This window comes from Lactuca virosa, chromosome 4 (genome assembly GCF_052849685.1).
Source record: "Lactuca virosa cultivar CGN04683 chromosome 4, Lactuca_virosa_CGN04683_v6, whole genome shotgun sequence".
NCBI classification, from domain to species: Eukaryota; Viridiplantae; Streptophyta; class Magnoliopsida; order Asterales; family Asteraceae; genus Lactuca; species Lactuca virosa.
The window spans coordinates 6,530,592-6,537,367 of record NC_136429.1 but is presented as its reverse complement, the minus strand read 5'-3'; the positions used below and the strand labels follow the sequence as shown (position 1 = coordinate 6,537,367).

General features: G+C 35.3%; 1 non-coding gene across 1 annotated transcript; it reads left to right on the top strand.

Annotated features, from left to right (window-relative positions):
• Positions 1–6,295: 6,295 nt before the first annotated feature.
• On the top strand, positions 6,296–6,367 carry TRNAW-CCA (transfer RNA tryptophan (anticodon CCA)). The gene has a single exon. It is a non-coding gene; the product is annotated as a tRNA-Trp (tRNA).
• Positions 6,368–6,776: the final 409 nt, after the last annotated feature.

Below are 6,776 nucleotides of genomic sequence, written 5' to 3'. Positions count from 1 at the left end.
AACCTCCAACACTGTTTGAAATGTTTAAAGAATAAGCTTGTGACATTTTTCCTTGTTTTAATGAGCTTTTAGTGGTATAGAAGGCCTTTTAAATCATAGTTTTGTTGAGAAAAAGCTTCGATTTTCTAAAAGGAGTTAAAAGGAAACCACTCTAGCTCTGATACCAATTGTTGAGAGAAAAACTTAATAAAAGTTAATAACAAGATAATATATTTCAGAATTGTAAGTTAATCTCAATGATCTTTGTTAGCTCAAAAATAAAAGTTAGATTGCGGAAAAGTAAGGAATGTAAATAGCAACAAGTTATATCAATAAGCATAAACAAATAGACACTTAGTTGAATCGTAACATGGTTTGCACTCAAACCATGTTAGTAAATGATGAACAACATAAGTGAAGAGGGACTCAAATAAAATATCAATCAGATAACTTTAGATAGAATAGATATGAAGAAATATTATATTGATAAGTTCAGAATTGGTGCATAAACATGAAGTGGAACCCTCTATTTATAGAGGTCCAAAACTTACAGGAAAATGATAAAGAATTACAAAGTGACTGACTTCGGTGTCTCTGAAAGGTAAACCAAACAATACTATGTTTACACGCATAATCAATAAAGATACTTGTCACAGTCTTCATGTTCTCAGATGTCTTCGGGTCTTCTTCTCGTCTTTGGGTTCCAAAAGATGACAAACAGACTTCAGCATCCTCTTCGGTTCACAAGAGCATTGGGTCTTCGGGTCCATTCTTATCTATCGAGGGTCACTTTCTTGTGTCAATATTTTTAGTCCAAGATATTTGGATAATATTGTGGGGTTGTCTGATACCTTTCCGTGGATATAAAGATCGTCGAAAACGGAGTTGGAACGAAGAAGTTATGACCTTTAGAAGTTAGGAAGGTTTTGGGTTTAGTCTAGTACGTTGGGCGTACAGGTTGTACGCTGGGCATACTAAGCATGGCTGATCGCGGAAGTTCAACCTGGTACGTTGGGCATACCAGGAGTACGTTGGGCGTACACGATTAGAACCCAAACCCTAATTTCGGGGTTTTGAGCCCTATTTAAGCTCCTTAACTTCCTCAAACCCTTTCCATTCTCAGCCACTACCTCTCCAACGTCCTCCCTTGAAACCCTAACCCTAGTTTGAGCCTTGTGAAAAAAAGGAGTTTTAAGTGCTTTGGAGTGTTCTTGGTGCATCTTGGAGAAGAAGGAACTCATTGGAGAAGTGTTGGTTGCATTGGAGTTTGTAGATCTCGACCTTGTTCACATTGATCTGTCTTCTGGAGGTATAAAGCTTGAATCTTTATGATGCATTTGTTAGATCTAGTTAGTTTTGAGTATTTTGAGCTTTTGACCACTTTAGTGCATAAAGTTTATATTTGGAAAGTTTGTGACCTTGTTATGGATAAAGTTGGAAACTTTATCCATCTAAACATCATATTTGATTCAGATCTGAAGGTTGGAGACTTGAACTTAATGGATTAAGTTGAGAAAGATGGACTTTTGGTCCCTTTGAGACTTAAAGACTAGATCTTGGTTGTTTGGACCATCCTAATGGATAAATTTGGAAACTTTATTCATTATGGAGCTATTAGGAACCATAAAAATGTGATCTTGGTCCTCCTATCATTTCCATGCAAGAGTTTTGATGTCTTAATGGATTAATAAGTTAGGATTTTAGCTTTTGGACCTTTTCTAGCCATGGAAATTCATAAAGATGGGAACTTTATGACTTAAGTCGATATTTTGAGTCTAGATCTGAATCATGGACAAAAGAACTTACTGGATTAAGTGATTAATTAAGGAGTGGGATCAGGCCGCGTACGTTGGGCGTATATTGAGTACGCTGGGCATACTCAGCAGCCTTAGAATTTAATTTTTGTTGACTTCTGACCAAGTTTGAACTTGGGTCAAACTTAACGATTTTGGGCTATTAATTAAGATTCTACCTAGTTGTGATGATTAGCGGATTCGTGGGTGAAAGCAGTGCAGAGGGGAGCATATCGCAGTGTTTCAAGGTTCTTCGATTCATGTGAGTTTTGCCTCATTGTACCTGTGGGTCAATGGCACCAATGTTGGCCTACTAGTTTTGGTTATCTTTTAGTGGAGGGATGCCATTGTAACGTTCCAAAAATCATAGATAAAAATTTCCTTTTTAATTCAACCCAAATCATAAAATATTCATATCAAACCATCAAAAAGTATCTCATAATAAAATAGTTATCAGAGTACAATTCCCAAAATCATAAAGGTGCAGAAACATGGGTGGTTGCGTTGCGATCAATCCGGGCCCATCCCTGTAACACTCAGTTTCGAATTGCTTCATTATTCGGGATTGTGGCCCGATCATCAGTTATCATAAGGCTTAGGGTCTTGGGGAAGAAAGGTTAAGACCCATTTGGATGTGGGTGATGTTGGCTATGTGATGAAAGGGTTCGGTTTGTACTTTAGAGCCCAATGGTATCGGTGAAGGCGTTGGTTCGGGCCTTTTATGAATTTTTGATTTTAGTTCAGTTGGTTTTCAGACTATATAAAGTTTATAAAAGTGTAGGGCTTCTTGTTACCTTTCCGTGGATGTAAAGAACGTCGAAAACGGATAAGGGATGCAAAAGTTATGACTATTTGAAGTTAGAGGGGTTTGGGGCCAAAACGGGTACGCATGGCGTACTAGGTAGGAACGCCTGGCGTTCAAAAAGGAAATTGGATGCGTGCCAACTTGGGAATGTTGGGCGATCCTAGGGGAACGTTGGGCATTTGTTGGGCTGCTTCAAAACTTTGTTTTTAGGGTTTGGCCCCTTTATAAGCATCATTATGGACCTAAACCTCTTCCATTCTTCAGCCTCCATCTTCTCTAACCCTAAGAACAAAGCCCTAGCCTCCATTTGAGTGATTCTTGAGCTTCATAGTGGTTTAAGTGTGTTTTTGGTGCTTGAGGAGGAAGAAGGAGCTCCTTGAAGAATCATTGATTGGCTTGGAGCTTTTGGATCCAAGCTTTATTCAGATAGATCTAGCCTCTGGAGGTGTAAAGTCTCAACCTTGATGGTTTTCTCATATGGATCTACTTGGGTCATAGGTTGTTATGTTTTGTACCTTGAAGATGAAGAAACTTGGTAATCAAGCCTTGGTTGGAGTTGAACTTCTAGATCTAGATTCTTCATCACAATTGCAAGCAACTAAAGGTATAAAGTTCTCATCTTGATACTTCTACATGATAAGATCTAAGTTAGGGCTTAAATTATGCATGTTATGGTCTTTTGAGGCTCTTTGTGAGTTTGAGTCACTCCAAGAGCCTAGGATTATAGATCTTGCCTTTTCTGATTTGGATTTGACATAAAGTTGGAGTCTTGATGCATTAAGTTCTCCCATGCTTGAGTTATAGGTTACTTTAAATACAATGTTTGACATGCAAAAACACGAACGCTTTCACAACAATCGACAACCAAATTATTTCAAAAAAAATTAAACACAAACGACAGGCAAAATTCATTTCATTCACAAAAATATTCAACAAAATATCTAAAACAACAAACGACAATTTCTTAAATTCATATAATCAACATTTCTAACATGCATTAAACGTCGGTTACAAATACTGAACAAAAGTAGACGTAACGAAAAAGAAAAAACAAAAAAAAAATAGATATTGAATGCATTAGAACTAAACCACGTCAGGGTCCTGAAGAATTAAATATCCTCAAAGGCCCAGCACGAACCAGAAAAAAAGGTACTTATTGTTATTATAAGCTTTTATTTTTTAAACAAAATATATATTAAAAAACACTGGGCTCTGTGCAACTGCCCACTTCCCCCCCCCCCCCCCCCTCCTCAACGCCCCCATGAACCACACTAACTAAACCCAAATATCCTAATAACATCGATCACCGCCATAATAGCCAATGAAAAATAAATAAATAAATAAACAATCATTACATTAAGAGTAAAGAAAATAACACGTTGGTAAAACCACAATTAATAAATGCACAAATCTTAATAACATCAATCACCACGGTCACAACCAATAAAAATAACTAAGTAACAATTACAAGTTAGGGCTAGCCCATTTGGCTAACATGGAGGTTCTAATCTAACTACTAACAAGGAGATTATGGGTTCAATCTCAGGCAGAGAAGATTTATATTTAAAGAAATTAAATAGTCTCCTATTTTTTCTTCCTACTATTCTCATACCCATATGAAATTGAGATAAGTCGATGGAGGATATTTAATTTCTCTTATATTTATTTGTCGTTTAAAAAAAAAAAAACTAAGTAACAATAATCACCTCGAATACCAATCCGACTTAAATTAATGCATGTCGCCTCTTTAACTGCCTTCAACTTGGCATACTTAATAATCTCCTTCCCCCATTTACAGCTACACCATACTACCAACAAAAAGTTTTTAAACCCTACCTCCAATCACGGACAAAGAAATTCAAGATCCATTGAAGAAAACTATGACAACTTTAATTCAAAGTCTGGTCAAGCAACAACAAACTATCAAAAACAACCTCACAATCGACTACCAAAACCTACTTCGACAACTATAAATGAAGGAAGAAACTACACAAAACATAGAATGTGAAACACCATTTACCTATCAATCACTCTCACAACTACTTTTATCATAATCACAAAAACGTAGAGCTCGCTAACCTCAAGTGCTTACGTTTCTCCATCATACTCACCGAAAAACTCATCACAACCTATGAGGAAATGGTACTCATCATTAAAAAGGATCCATGAGAAGACAAATCTATGCGTATCAATGATTTTGGTAAATGTAGAAATGTTGTTCATGTTACAGTTTTAACATCGATGTACAATGTCAACGTAACAATATCATGAAAATTTATTTTGAATTATGATCATCTTAGTAATTTCGTGAATGTTACACTTTTAACATTTTCACTTTCACATCATTCCTTCGACTCAGTCTCGACGCACTTCATCAACCTAATTCAAACTTGTGTCGTAGTGCGAGACTTTTCACTAGTTTTTATAAAATCATGATCAAGATAAAATCACTTGTTCATAAAACCATAATTCAAAAAAAATCCAAGATCAGAGTATAAGTGAAATTATTCTGGAAGTCTCAAGAACATAAAAGTTGTTGATGTGTGTATGTGTACAATCACGTCTTCGCTTTTCCATGATCAAAAGAAGTACGTGAAAAACATTTAATCCACAACTGTAAGCCAAAGCTTAACGAGTTCCCCAAAATACCATATACCACAATACACATACAATGCATACAAATAAAGACTCGAATCTCGTGTCGATCCACACACTGACCAATCTCTCAGCTCTCGTTCTGATCTGACTGACTACAACTAACAACTAACGACTCTAGCACACGTCTAGTCATGGCTAACAGCTCTAGTGCATGTCTAGTCATCCCAACGGTCAACGGATCTCATGTACGTCTAACCCTAAACATGAGTAATTTGGGCTCTTAGCTCTCGTGCCGGTCCACCGTAAACTCCCTACACATAACATACCAACATATCATACATGCAAAGGACTATACCAGCCTACTTTCCTAATCAACATACTACAACATAACAACATCCTAACATACATAGGACACATACTATAATATACAATATAATGAGAAAACTCACCTGAGTTCAAGAGCCGAAAGACCAAACACTAGAAGTCCTGCATAGCCAACTACTCGCACCACCTAATCCAAACAGTGGTCAATCTACAACTCAAAGCCCACAATTTGACCAAAAATCAAACCGATCAAAAGTCAACCGTCAACGGTCACGCCAAGACCAAGGATCAGTCGCGATGTTATCATGGTATATAAAAGTAGTATATAGAATCATTAAAAAGATGACAATGATGAATATTAGAAGAATTAACTTGTATTTATTTTTTTCTTTTATAAATTTGAATTATGTTTTATATCTAATAACTAATACGTTAAACATGTTAAGAATTTATCTAGAATGTATTATTATTCGATACAATTATCGTAATTATTTTATTCAAAAAAATTATTATTATTCTAATACTGTAGTGTTAGGAATTTATCTAAAATGTACTATCACTCGACAAAACAATCGTAACTATTTTATTTAAAAATATTTTTATTCTAATAATATAGTTTTCTAATTATATATAAATGACCAAAAATGTAATTTGGTTGTTATTTTAGATAAATTATGTCACAAATTATAATAATATAGTTTTGTGATTATATATAAATCATAATATTTGATAATAAATACAAAAATTAATAATCGTGAAATGGATATATTAATTGTCGCTAATAAATTAAGCAATAGGATCCGTGGCGCAATGGTAGCGCGTCTGACTCCAGATCAGAAGGTTGCGTGTTCGATTCACGTCGGGTTCAAATCCCTCAAACATCCTAAATCTTTTTCAACTGTTTCTGTCAACCAACAGGTTCTGTGCTAAAATTATTAATCGAATTATGCTTTTGCTTATTAGCCTTAGTTACGAAGATAGATAAGCATTTATAGTAATGGGTATTCATAACAAATATTCTTATATCATATATGGGCTAATTTACAAATACTTTTTGAACTCTAAATATATCAAATTCATTGTCTACAACATTATATGAGCATGTATGGCAATAAGCGTTGGAGAACTTTTAGCTCTACAATAATTTGACTACCACTTGTTAGAAATCAAATGGATCAAATTTAAGCTTTCTTAGGGCTGAAATTAGTGTACAAAGTATGGCGTTTTGCTGTCAAAACAGAGGAAAACAGGGACAGAAAGGAGCTAAACCAAATGGC